General features: G+C 38.4%; 1 protein-coding gene and 1 pseudogene across 6 annotated transcripts in view; both read right to left on the reverse strand.

Annotated features, from left to right (window-relative positions):
* Positions 1-6025, reverse strand: part of LOC143383293 (uncharacterized) — a 55631-nt gene extending 49606 nt beyond the window's left edge. For 3 of the 6 annotated variants that reach the window (XM_076837656.2, XM_076837659.2, XM_076837654.2), the window contains exons 1-2: positions 5841-6025; positions 3899-4058 (exon numbers count right to left, since the gene is read on the reverse strand). The gene's annotated coding sequence lies outside the window, so the exon portion shown is untranslated. Of the gene's footprint in view, positions 1-3898; positions 4059-5369; positions 5505-5653; positions 5793-5840 lie in introns of those variants that run through there. The other 3 variants (XM_076837657.2, XM_076837655.2, XM_076837658.2) reach the window with 3 other exon arrangements.
* A 2295-nt stretch (positions 6026-8320) lies between these two features.
* LOC143383190 (high mobility group protein B3 pseudogene) lies at positions 8321-9036 on the reverse strand (annotated as a pseudogene).
* Between the last annotated feature and the right edge of the window lie 5810 nt (positions 9037-14846).

Genomic DNA, 14846 nt, shown 5'->3' on the forward strand with positions numbered 1-14846 from the left:
AATTTTAAAAAGTAACTAAAAGGATATGGAAGGAACAAGATGATAGAGACATTAACAGAATAAACACAAGACTTCTCTTTGCCCTATTTTTTTTTTTTTTTTTTTTTTTAGTTGTAGATGGGCACAGTACCTTTATTTTATTTATTTATGTGGTGCTTAGGATATCAAACCCAGGATATCAAACATGTGAAACAAGCACTCTACCACTGAGCCACAACCCAAGCCCTCTCTTTGCTTTTTATATTTGTTTTATATATATATACTTTAACATAATTGGTTTTTATATATTTGACTTTCTAACCATGTAAATATTTTATATAATTATAAAACAAAAGCTATACCTAAAAAGCAAAAGCAAAATAAAACAAATAAAGTGAATCATTTATCAGTTTGTAGCTTAACCAAAGAGAAATTACTTCTAGTTATTTTAAAGCACAATAATTGGACTAAACTTCCCTAGAGGGATCTACCCTTATAACAATAGATCTATAAAGAAATGTGAGCCAGGCAAGGTGACACAGGAGGCTGAGATAGGAGAATCACAGTTCAAAGCCAGCCTCAGCAATTTAGCAAGGCCCTAAGCAACCTATTGAGACTCTGTCTCTAAATAAAATACAAAAGAGGGGCTGGGGATGTGGCTTAGTGGTTGAGTACCATTTTAACTAACTGACTCAGGCTAAATTCAATCCCTAGTACCAATTAAAAAAATAAAAAAGTAAAATTATTTTTAGTAGGAATGTTAAGTACTGATAAAGTTGTTCTAAAACTTTACTTTTTTGTACCAGGGATTGAACCCAGAGGCGCTTAACTGCTATGTCACATCTCCAGCCCTTTTAAATTTTTTTTTTTTTTAATTTTGAGATAGTGTCTTGCTGTTGCTGAGGGCCTTGCTAAATTGCTGAGGCTGGCTTTGAATTTGCAAACCTCCTGTCTGATTCTCTGGAGCTGCTGGGATTAAAGGCATTCCCCACTAAACCTGGCCTGAAACTATCTATTTATACATACATATATGGATGGATAGGTAAGCAAATAAAAGATACAAAAACAATACCAAAGTTAAAATCCTGCAATTCTAAATTTTAAATAATAGAAAGAACAGTATGAACTCATGTCTGTTTTGTTAAGAATATATTTCCTGCTATAAGATTAATGAACCCATGACAAGTGAAAGAAACCTGTCCAAAAAGGTTACATGATTGTCTGACTTCATGCATTATGAAATGTTTGGAATATGCTAAAGAAATGTAAAGGGTCAGAAGGCAGATTATGGTTGGTTAGGCTGGGTGGGAAAGAGGGAATATTATGGGAATAACCACTAATGAGTACAATGTCACTTTTAGCAGAGACAAAAAATGCTCTAAAATTTTATTATGGTGATATTTCACAGCCCTGTGTGTGTATGTATGTATATATACATACGTGTGTGTGTGTGTATATATATATTATACACACACACACAAATATGTATATTTTTTAATGGAATTGTATACTTCATTTATTTAGGTACTGGAAATTGAAACCAAGGGAGCTCTACCACTGAGCTACATCCTCAGCTAGCTTGCTTGCTTATTTATTTATCTCTATCCATCTATCTATTTATCTATCTATCTATTTATTTATTTATTTGTACCAGGGATTGAACTCAGGGGCACTTGACCACTGAGCCACACCCCTAGCCCTATTCCGTATTTTATTTAGAGACAGGATCTCACTGAATTGCATAGCACCTCACTTTTGTTGAGGCTGAATTTGAACTTGTGATCCTCCTGCTTCAGCCTCCCAAGCCACTGGGATCGTAGGCATGCCATATCGTGCCCCACTTTTATTTCATTTTTTATTGATTAAAAAAAAATGACAGCGGAATGCATTACAATTCTTATTACACATATATAATACAATTTTTAATATCTCTGTTTGTATATAAAGTGTGTTGACACCCAATTTGTGTCTTCATACTTGTACTTTGGATAATGATGTGTATTACATTCCACCATCCTTGCTAATCCCCTGCCCCCTCCCTTTCCCTCCCACTTCTCTGCCCTATCTAGAATTCATCTATTCCCACTTTTATTTTTTATTTTGAGACAGAGTCTTGGAATTGTCTACTTTAAACGGGTAAAATGTGTATGAATTATATCTTAATTGAACTGTTTAAAAAAAAAGAAAATATTTCTTAGCTCTGTTCACACAAGCACACAAAGATTAGAAATAATAGTAAGGGGCTGGGGTTGTGGTTCAAGCAGTAGCGCGATCGCCTGGCATGCGTACGGCCTGGGTTCCATCCTCAGCACCACATACAAAGATGTTGTGTCTGCCTAAAAACTAAAAAATAAATATTAAAAAATTCTCTCTCTAAAAAAAATAATAATAGTAATAAGCACTACAACTGTGGGCTTTTAAATTTTCTTTCTTTTTTTTTTTTTTAGTTCTGGAAAAAAAAGACACAATACCTTCATTTTATTTATTCTTTTTTGTTGTTGTTTTTTTAATGTGGTGCTGAAGATTGAGCCTAGTGCCTCATACATGCCAGGCAAGTGGTCTACCACTGAGCAATAACCCCAGCCCTATAACTGTGGTCTTAAAATACCGTTTCCCACTAAAAGAAATCAAGGTACCACACAAAAAACTGATTTCATGCCTCATGCAGGAAATGTTCCAAATGATCCAGGGACTCCTATCATAACAGAAATGTAGGACACTAGGCTGGAGTTGTAGCTCAGTGGTATAGCACTTGCCTGGCATGTTTGAGGCAGTTGGTTCAATTCTCAGCACTGCAAATAAATAAAATAAAGGTACACTGACAACTAAAAATGTGTGTGTGTGTGTGTGTGTGTGTGTGTGGTGTGTGTGTATCAAAAAGAAAATAAATGCAGGACACTATCAAAGACTACTTGGGATGTGTTCAAAGGACTCAGAAGCTATTTTGAAGAGTGAACAAAGATGAGGAATATGAGCTTCAAAACAAAAGTAACTGTGGGGATGGGGTTGTGGCTCGGTGGTACAGCACTTGCCTTGCATGTGTGAGGCACTGGGTATGATTCTCAGCACTGCATAAAAATAAATAAACAAAATAAAGGTATTGTGTCCACCTACAACAAATATATATATATATGAAAGTAACTGTAAATATTTGAAACCAATAAAAGATGTTAAAGTTGATGAATATATAATGGTAATAATAAGACTAAGAGTTGAGAGGAACAAATTCAATATCCCAAAACTCTACAAATAGAAAGAATCCATTTATTCTCTCTTGCACATACAGTGCAGAAGAGTGAGTAAAAGCTGATGAAGGAAATTTATTTCTTAGGAAATTTTTCTGACAATTAAATGAACCAGGAATGACAATTCAAATATCCCTGGATTATTGCAATAGTTTCCTAACTAGTCTTTCTGCTTCTTGCCTTTCTCCCTCTCTACCCTTTTTTCATTCCTTCTCCAGTAGTCCATTCTAACCAGAGCAGACAAAGCACTACTCATAAAGTGTAAACAGATAATGTAACTCCCATGCACAACTCTCCAACAGCTTCCCATCAAAGCCAAAATCACTACTACGTTCCATAAGCCAACCTGATCTGCCCTCCTCTCCACTTAGATTTCATCTCTCTTTTCCTATAACTCTCCCCACTTCATTTGCTTTATTTCAACCACAAGCATGTTGCCACCTAAGGATTTTTATAACTCTTTTTCCCTCTGCATGTGATAACCTTTCTACAGTTATACACATAAATCGTTCCTTTACTTCCTTTACATCTTTATTACTATCTTTTTAAGATGCTTTCTCTGACTGCCCCATCTAAAACACTGATTCCCATCTCTAATTCTAAATATGCTCCCACATTATATTTTCTCTTAGCATTTTTCACAATTTAATAGATTTTATATTTAACTTACTTACCTTGTTTATTATCTGGCCCACAACAGCGTAAGTACCATGATATCAGGAGGTTTGTCTCTTGTTCACACTTATATCCCAAGTACCTAGGATTTGTGCCTGCCACACAGCCAGCATTCAATATATGGTGAGTCTATGAATACTCCTTAATACAAGAACAACTCTGGAAAAGAAATTTGAAAAGAGAACACTATTTCAGAAAACATATAATTCACACACAAAAAAAAGATTTTTAAAAATGCTTGACTTCAATAGTAATCGAATATCTGAAAATTAAATTTCTATAGCAAAATAAAATTGTAACCATGAGGTTAACAAAGAGTACTATCATTTATAATATCTATTGTTATCATGGGGATACAGGCAGTCTTATACTTTGACAATAATAATGCACATTATTGGACTCTTACATTGGGAATAATTGGGAGAGATTTAGGAATTCTTTGAGACACATATTTTGATCTATTAATTCCACTTCTAGGAGACTACCCACCCCCTCAAAAAAAAATAATGAATAAAAAAGAGCACTGGGCTGGGGTTGTGGCTCAGCCATAATAGAGTGCTTGCCTAGCACATATGAGGCCCTGGGTTCAATCCTCAGCACCACATAAAAACAAATAAACAAAATAAAGGTATTGTGTACAACTAAAAAATAAATATTAAAAAAAAAGAGCACTATGAAGCTGGGTGCCATGGCCCATGCCTGTAATCCTAGGGGCTCGGGAGGCTGAAGCAGGAGGATCCCAAGTTCGAAGCCAGCCTCAGCAACAGTGGGGCTCAGTGAGACCCTATCTAAATAAAATACAAAAAAGGGCTGGGGATATGGCTCAGTGGTTGAGTTTAATCCCTGGTACTTAAAAAAAAAAAAAGAAAGAAAGAAAGAAAGAAAAGAAAACCACTATGAAATGTGCCAAATAGTTCCTAATAAGCAAAGTGTTGATAATACTTTGTAAGAAGTTGAAAGATCCAAACTACCCAACAGGAATAAATGTATTGAAAGGTATTTAGAAAAAAAAAAAATGAGGGCATAAATTTGTAATAGTTTAAATGTAAAGATACTAATTATGTATTGTTAAATGAGAAAGTAGGTTATAGAATATGTGTAAGTACGCTTGCAATATTTAAGTCATTATGCACATATGTAAAAAGAGAAATGCATGCCTATGTATTCACAAAGGGTAGGGCAAAAAGATGGTTAATAAATGTTGGCAGTGGTAGTAAAGCTGGTAGAATTATGAATGATTTTTATTCTCTGAGGTTTTCTGTATTTTGCGATTTGGGGAGTGGAGGGGAGTAAGGAAAATGAATTTCGCACGTACATAAATCACCTAATACATGAAAACAAGGCTAAAAATAAGAAAATATTCAAGTATTGGGGCTATTGATGTTTCATATAGAAACATATTTCCAATTACCAAAACGAAAGAAATGCAGCACCCGTTCAGTCTCATCTACCCACAAAACCCGACCCTACCTTCCATCCTCGAAGTGTCTCATTCACTCTAGATCCCACAGTCACGCATGTTCGCAGCCACGATCACAACGAAACATAAAAGGGAAAGCGCAATGCCAATCACAGCACGCCATGCGGTCACGGTCCTTCACACGCCACTGCCACGGTCCCAGGGAACCAACCGCACAGGCGTCGCCCCTCACCGCGTTCCTCTTCCAACGACACCTGCGCGGGTCCGCAGGCCCCTACTCCCACCCAGCACAAAGAGTCCCAGGCTCCATGCTCCAGGGTTTCCGAGGACTCACCACCCAGCCCACTGACACAGGCCGCGACTCCACTCTCCAGCGCCGCCCAAGTGGCACGGCCCACGAGGGCTATCATAGGGAGCCACCTAGGTCGGCGGTGGCTGTGGCGGTGGCGGTGGCGGAGGGCAACCCTAGCCCAGATCCGTTAGATACCGGGTAATACTTCCCAGAGGACCCCGCGGCTCACCCTGGCAGGACTGGTCTTCCTATTTACAAGCTGTGTGCATACCAACGGCGACATTTAAGAGCTTGTGGCTCCGCGCCAGAGGATCATCTTGAGGTTTTGTGGGAGCTGTCTCCCTTGAAACCCATTCTTAAGAGCCTGGGAGCGCAACTTGATACTGAGAAGAATCTGAAGAGGTCCGCCGCTTTCTTACTGGGGACTACAGCTCCCAGAAACCTTCGCGGCACAACACTAGTTTCTGTAAAAAGGCACTTCCTCTTTACGTCGGCTGGATCGGCCTATTGGAGGCGTTAGGCTATCTGGTCCGTGAGAGCCCCGCAGCTCAGTCAGTTTAGTTCCGTCTGGTGGGGGCTCCGCCCTAGACTGATATGCTCCTTTGAGGTGAAGGTGGGGAAAGATCAAGGATTCTTGGAGGCCCGGTCGGTCTGAGCGTCAAGCTTCCAGCGGCACTATGAAGAAGTGATGTAATATGGCTGTGTTTGTGTGAAACTTCGGCCACGGAATTTGGGGTTTGGTGAATTTTGAGATTGTGTGTATTTACAATCATATGTGTGACGCAATGGTCACGTCATGTGTTCTTGTCACTGACCTGACCTGCAACATGGTCGGAAACGATATTTTGTTTTCTTTTTCTTCCCCGCGATCCCGGTGCTGGAGATTGAACCCAGGGCCTCACACAATGGTAGGCATGCGCTCTACCGCTGAACTACATTCCTAGTCCTTTATAGTTTTATTTTTACCCAGGATCTTACTAATTTGCCCAGGCTGGCCTCGAACTTGGGGTTCTCCTGCCCCAGCTTTCTCAGTAGCTGGTATTACAGGCGTGCTCCACCTAACTCGGCTGAAATGATATACTTTGGTCTATTCTTTCCGAAATCCTGGATTGTATCGGTGACAGTGTTACTGGACTGTTACTGGACTGAAATTGTGCATGATTGATGGAGTAGTGACACCAGACTATTTGGATTCTAAACAGACTCAGCCATTTACCAGCAGTGTGACTTTGGACAAACTGGTTAAATTCTTTGCCTTTGTTCTTAATAGTCTTAATTAAGAGAAAATAGTAACTCCCTCAAAGGATTTCAGTGAGAATTGAAAGGGTTCATTCAGGTAAAGCTGTTTCCAAGAGTGACAGTTCAAGTATAACAGTTTTTATCGGAGGTCAGAGATTTACAGATCTCATCAGGAGTTTAGATCAAATCAGAAGTTTAGACCTTAGTCAAAAACGCAAAGTAGGCTCTTTGAGAAGAAAAGAGGCTCAGATATCAGGAATTCTCATTTCCCCCAATCGAGATTTTACACTGGAACTCCTACATAAGCCTAATGAACTTTAGAACATACAGTACTTCCAGTCCAAAGTGCTCCTCAGTATGCTGCTGTGAACTTGGGGAAGAATGGAGTTCCATAGAGTAGAGAGCCTGACCTTTCTCTTTCACAATAAGGAACAAAATGGTTTTAATCTCTCTTTTAATGCAGGTGGTTGGATGTGGAGCACACCATCTGAGTTGTTCTGTGGGACAGTGAAGGCCTGGTGTCTCATGACTCCTACTTCCTTCCTCAGCTCTGCTTTTCTCCAAGAAAAGTGTTAGTGTTTCCTATTTTTCTGTTTCATTTTTTTAAATTAAATTAATACCATTAAGACCTGCTTGTATTTCAGGACATAACATTTCCTATATTTTTTAAAATGTAATATTGTTTATTTAACTTCAGCATTCTAAACATACAAAAAAATAACATAACATTGCAAATTGCATTTAAGTACAGAAGGTTCTTGAACTTTCATTGATGCAGTGGCTCTTTGCTTTGCTGACAATGAAGAGTTCTACAGTTTGTTTGAAAACAAAGTTTAAAATCTACTGTACTTAACTAAAAAAATTTTAAATACTTCTCATGCCAGCTGACCCCCTCCCGTTTTCTACAACTAACAAAGGCAGCAGAATGCTATATCACTACATACAAAAATAAAACAACGTGAAGATAAATGATGCCCACCACAGTGTCAACAGGTCCAGCCTCACAGTGCACATCCTGAGCTATGGCCCCTCCAAAAGGCATCTTCCCGCACAGCCTCAATGCTAGGCAAGGAGCATCAAGAGTTTGTCTTGGTTGTTTTGTTCTTTTTACAGACTATAGATACGTACAGTTGGTAACTGAGGACTTCTAACCAATAACCATATACTTAACACCACCTGACAAATTTTTTAAAAAGTGCCAGAAACATCTTCAAATGCCTTGTCACACCAACAGCAAAATGCATAGAGTGAGGAGAACCCGAGAGTGCCTTTTCATTTTAAAAAATGTTTGGAAATATATACAACTTTGATACAGTTTTAGGGTGCTCTGGACCCCAGGGCTACTTCTTGTAAACCACTGACAATTTCTAGAGCACTTTGAGAGACTACTATCATGATCAAATTCTGTAATTAAACCTAATGAGAGTAACAGACACATCTCACATAAGATGTGTCAATCACGGTGCTCCCCTACTCTAAGGTATTCACAAGGAGATGGATAAACACTTTTTTCCAGGCAACTTTAGCAGGACCCTTTGAGCCATCAAACTTTCCTTTAGACTTATAGTCAGCAACATCCTTCTCGTATTTCTCTTTCAGCTTTGCGGCCTTAGTGATGTATGGCTGCTTTTTGCTGTCACTTAAGTTATTCCATATCTCACCTAGCTTTTTTGCCACATCTCCAATGGAGATACCAGGATTTGTGGACTTGATCTTGGGGTGGAAATCTGAACAGAACAGGAAGAATCCAGATGGTGGTCTTTTGAAGGCATTGGGGTCCTTTTTCTTCTTGCCTCCCTTAGCTGGTTCATAATCCTTCATTTCCTGATCATAGCGTACTTTATCCTCCTTTGCCATTTCATCAAATTTAGATTTCTCTTTCCCAGACATTGTCTTCCACCTCTCAGAGTACTACTTGGAAAATTCAACAACATTGACAGGAACTTCTGGATTTTTCTTCTTTTTTTTTAAGTTCTAGTTGGACACAATACCTTTATTTTATTTATTTTTATGTGGTGCTGAGGATCAAACCCAGTGCCTCGCAAGGGCTAGGCCAGCACTCTACCGCTGAGCCACAACCCCAGCCCCCGTGGGTTTTTCTTCTTATGTTCTTCTCTCAAAGTCTGCACAAAGAAGGCATAAGCAGACATCGTGCCCTTTGGTTTCTTGGGGTCACCTTTAGCCATCCTGACTAGTCTGGGAAGCACAGGGCACAATGGGTGGCTCAGTGCTCCCCAGCCTCATGCTAGCTGTCTCCATGAGAGCCGATTGACATTTCCTATATTTTAAAACTTGGGGCAGATAGTGATTCATTTAGGAGTTTGTTCCCTGTCCTTCCTATACCCAGTTTGCTGTGGGCACTGTTTTTAAGCTTAGGAACATTCCTTCTGATATATCATAGTTTATACAACACAACCTGATGTTTCAGATTCCTTTTTTAAAAAAAAATTGTCCTAAATCATATTTTATGGCCAGGCATGCCTGTAATACACGCCTGTAATCTGGGCGATTCCACAGACTGAAGCAGGAGGATCACAAATTCAAAGCCAGCCCCAGCAACTTATTGAGGCCCTAAGCAACTTAGAAAACCCTGTCTCAAAATAAAATGTAAAAAGGACTAGGGATATGGCTCAGTGGTTAAGCACCCTGGGTTCAATCCCTGGTATCAAAAAATAAAAAATAAAAAAATCATACTTTATGGAATTTCCCTTGAATATATATGTTTCAGCATATGTACAGTTATTTCTGTAGTCTCATTTCTGAAAATGGATTCTTTAGCTCAAATATTAGAAATCTAGGAAGGTCAAAGCCCTGTGTCAGGAGATTTTAGAGGCATTCAAAAGTAAAGTAGACACATTTGCTATCTGAAATTATTATAGCCCAGTAAGAAAATGAAATGTAAATACACTGGAAATTTACTCCAAATCCATGAGAGTAAAAGTTTATTTTGCTTCAACTACTATTTGAAGACTTGTCGGGAGCTGCTCTGGATGCAGATAACCTTCAATTCCTGATGCTTGGGGTTCTGACTAATTACTACATTTCATAGTGACTTGGGCATTGTCCCAGCTCTGATAGCAAGGCATACGCGTGCCCACTGGGGTTGAGCTACACTCACCTATTCCTTTGTAATCCTACCCCTTGCCTCATTTGAATGGCTTCTCCCCAATTAAAAAAAAAGAGGGTTCAGCACATGCTCTCTCTTTTTTTCACGGACCCCTAAGGTCAGAGGAGCCATCACAAGACCCAATAAAACAGTACCCCGCTTCCAAAAGGTAGTGTTTCTCAGCTAGATGTTCACCTGAGTCCTTAGTTGGGAGAGCCCTGCACCCCAGGACACCATAAAAAAAAGTCCAAAAAGGTTGGGGTTGTAGCTTGGTGGTAGAGTGCTTGCCTAGCATGTGTGAGGCACTGGGTGCAATTCTCAGCACCACATATAATATAATGTCCATCAACATCTAAAAATAAGTTTAAAAAAAGTCTAAAAGTCAGAAGCTTAAACTTCATTTTCCCAACAAGCTTCTTCAAGATTATTTTTGTTCATTGTTCTCTAGAAATTCAGTGGGTTTAACTGGATTAAGATGGGGGAAAGCAAAGTGCTATGGGAAACAAGAATATCCTCACTCCTGAGGTGCTTTTTGTCTATGGGTAGTAAATAGAAGCAAAGCTATTATCTTTCTAATTTTATTACTACATTTCCTCTTTATACTGCTCTATTTCATGAACATAAGCTTAATCCTTTCTTAATTCTAATGGTGGAATACAATTTTCTTCTCTCTATATAACTGATTCTTCTATTATACCTTTATTTTTCCTACCATTCCTATTTTTAAAAAACATTTTTTAGTTGCAGCCCAGAATGGTGGCACACATGCATGTAATCCCAGTGGCTTGGGAGGCTGAGGTAGGAGGATTGCAAGTTCAAAGCAAGCCTCAACAAAAGCAAGGTGCTAAGCAACTCAGTGAGATCCTGTCTTTAAAATATAATTCACAAGAGGGCTGGGGATGTGGCTCAGTGGTATAATGCCCTTGAGTTCAGTCCTTGCTACCAAAAAAAAAAATTTTTTTTGAGTTGTAGATGGACAAATTACCTTTATTTTTTTATTTTTATGTTCTTTTGAGGATTGAACCCAGGCCTTACATGTGCTAGGCAAGTGCTCTACCATTGAGCCACAACCCCTGCCATTCCTATTTTATGAAGAAGGTGGTATACTATATACACTCTTTTGGACCTTCCTTTCTTTTCACATTAGTAATACATCCTGAAGTTCTTTGCACATAAGTAGATAGAATATCCCCTTCTAATAAAAAATAAGTGAATAATATTCCATTGTAGAGATATGTCATAGTTTATTTAAATGTTCCCTTATTAGTGAATATGAGGGTTATTTTTAAGATTTCCCCAATTCTTTAAAACCATTCCATAGCTGTTACTATGGTGATTCTTTGTTCTCTTCCAGGTAGCCTCTCATCCTTTAGAAGACTGAACATGGCTTCTTCATATGATAACAGTGGCAGGGGGATCACAAGTTCAAGGTCAGCCCCAACAAGCTATAGAGGTCCTAAGCAATATAGCAAGACCCTGTCTCAAACAAAAAATAAAAAGGGTTGGGGACTTAGCTCAGTGGTAAAATACCCCTGGGTTCAATTCCTAGGGAAAAAAGGGGGGGTGCTAAAAGGCATAATTCACTGGAACCCATTAGCATATCATAACACTGGGAATGTGAGTGTTACTGTTAATTTTCACAGCATTATTTGGGCAAAATTGTATTCACTTCTCTGGGATATATACTAAGAGTGGGATTACTATATCATATGGCCACATGTCAAATTTCACTAGATGCTGTCTAACAGTGTCCCAGAATAGTTCTACCAAGTAAAAATCCTATTAGTAGCGTATGAGGATTCTGGTACCCTATATGGTTGCTAACATCTGATATTATCCTTTTTGCATATATGATGGTTGTGTGGTATTATTACAAGTTAGGTTTTTAAAAAATATTTATTTATTAGTTTTAGGTGAACACAATATCTTTATTTTACATTTATGTAGTGCTGAGGATCAAACCCTAGGCGAGCACTCTACCACTGAGACACAACCACAGCCCTACAAGTTGGTTTTAATTTGCATTCCCTTGATTAGCTTTATATAGTTTTATCATTAAGTACTTTTAAATTTTTGCTCATTTACCTAGTGGGTAACTTAAAAAAAAAAAAAATATATATATATATATATATTAGTTGTATGTTACCACATTACCTTTATTTTATTTTTATGTGGTGCTGAAGACTGAACCTAGTGCCTCACATGCCAGGCGAGCACTCTACCTCTGAGCCACAACCCCAACCCTTAAATATATTTTTAATTTGTTCTAATTAGCTATACATGACAATGGAATGCATTTTGACACATGATACATAAATGGAGTATGACTTTTCATTTGTATGGCTGTACATAATTTAGTTATGCAGGTCATGTAATCATATATGGACCTAAGGTAATAATGTCTGATTCATTCTACTATCATTCCTACCCCCATATCTCCTCCCCTGCCCTTCACTTCTTTCTAGTCCAAAATACCTCTATTCTCCCCGCCCCCATTGTGAATTAGCATGCACATAGCAAAGAAAACATTTAATTCTTTGGGATTGGCTTATTTGTCCAGTTCCATCCATTTACCAGAAAATGCCATAATTTCATTCTTCTTTAAGGCTGAGTAGTATTCCATTGTGTATATGTACCACAGTGTTGATCCATTCATCTATTGAAGGGCACCTAGGTTGTTTCCATAGTTTAAGCTATTGTGAATTGAGCTGCTATAAACATTGATGTGGTTGTGTCACTGTAGTATGGTAGTATGATGATTTTTAGTCCTTTGGGCATAAATCTAGGAGTGGGATAATAGGTCAAATGGTAGTTCCATTCCAAGATTTAGAAATCTTCATACTGCTTTCCAGAATAGTTGCACCAATTTGGAGTCCCACCAGCAATGTATGAGTATCTTGTGGGTAACTTTTCTTACTGATTTATATGAGTTATTTAAAGATTCTGGGTGAGTATCCTCTGAGATATATGTACTGTGAATATATTCTCCCTGTTTGAAAATTGCTTTTTCAGTCTTTTAATGGTGTCTTTTTTGGTACTGGGGATCAAATCCAGGGTCTCTCTCATTGTAGGCCAGTGCTCTACCACTGAGCTATATCCCCAAGCTGTCTTTTGCATGTGCATGCGAAAAACTGAGGATTGAACCCAGGGGCACTTTATCACTGAGATACATTCCCAGTCCTTTTTCTAAAGTGTTCAGATGGTCTTGTTAGGTTGTTGAGGGTTTTGCTAAGTTTCTAAGGCTGGTCTAGAAGTTGCACTTCTTCCTCAGCCTCCCATGTCACTGGGTTTACAGGTGTGCACCCCAGATGTCTTAATGGTGTCTTTTGATGATGAGAATATCTTAGTTTTATTATGGTCCAATTCACTAACCTTTCCTATATTTACTGATTTTATTTCCTGTTTAATAAATCTTTTACATTTTCCATATCATAAAGATTGCCTAACTTACCTCTTAAAATCATATCTGCAATCTATCTGAAATTAAATTTTTCTAAATTGTGTGAGGTAGGGATCAATATATAATTTTTTTTTTAATTTGGATATCCAATTGACTTTGGCACCATTGAAAAGTTCACCATTTCTTTGCCACAAAGTTGTCTGTGACATAAATCCAGTAATCATACTAAGTAAGCAAATTCTAAAAAGAGTTCCATGATCTGCATATATATGTTACATAGCAAAAGGAATTTTGCAGGTGTACACAAAACTACCAATGGATTGACCTATGATAAGGAGATTATTTGAGTCAGCCTAACCTAATTACATGAAGTAAATAAAAATCATCCCTGGCTGGGCTGGGCCTATAGCTCAGTGGCAGAGTGCTTGTCTAGCATGTGTGAGGCACTGGGTTCAATCCTCAGCACCACATAAAATAAATAAATAAAATAAAGGCATGCTGTCCATCTACAACTATTAAAAAAAAATCATCCCTGGCGATGGCAAAAGAGAATTCAGAGACGTGAAGCATAGAGAGACTTGACACAGTGTTGCTGGCTGGAAGATGAAAGGGTCTCAGGGAAAAGGACCTAAAAATGGCCTCTAGGAGCTGAGAGCAGCCTTTCAGCTGAAGGTGGACAAGAGACCTAGTCCTATAACCAAAAAGAAAAGAAAATGTATTCTGCTGAGGGGAGGGGGGCTGGAGATGTGACTCAGTAGTACAGTGCTTGCCTAGCATATGCTAGGGCCTAAATTCAATCCCCAGCACGGGGGGAAAAAAATCCTGCTGACTACCTCAGTGAGTGTGAAAGTACAGTCATCCTCCCAGTGGAGGCCTCCAGAGAGCCTCCAGATAAAAGCCTAGCCTGGCAGATATCTTGGTTTTAAGCTTTGTGAGACTCAAAGGAGAGAGACCAAACTCTGATCTACAGAACTCAAACTTCGTGGTGATTTGTTACACAGCAATAGAAAACAAATACACCATGCAAGTGTCATCTGTTTCTGGATTCTCTATTGTTTCATTGGCTGGTTTGTGTACATTACAGCAAATAGGTCATCTTATTTACTATGTTAAGTTCTCCAACCTTATCATTATTCTTCAATTGCCTTCACTATTCTTAGCCCTCTGCTCTTCTATATGAATTCCAGAATAAGCTTCTCAATTTCTATAGGCATATACATATTTTTATTTTTTTCTTATACTGGAGAATGAAACCAGGGCCCTCTGCCACTGAGCCCTTTTAATTTTTTTATTTTGAGACAGGGTCTTACTACATTGCTGAGGCTCGCCTCCAACTTGCAATCTTCCTGCTTCAGCCTACTGAGTTGAGTCTCTGAGATTATGGACATGCATCATTGTACCCAACTATGTATACATATTTTTAAACTACTGAAAATTTTATTGATTTCATTGATTCTTACAAATAATTTGATACTATTTGACCTCTTTAC

Source organism: Callospermophilus lateralis, chromosome 18, assembly GCF_048772815.1.
Source record: "Callospermophilus lateralis isolate mCalLat2 chromosome 18, mCalLat2.hap1, whole genome shotgun sequence".
NCBI classification, from domain to species: domain Eukaryota; kingdom Metazoa; phylum Chordata; class Mammalia; order Rodentia; family Sciuridae; genus Callospermophilus; species Callospermophilus lateralis.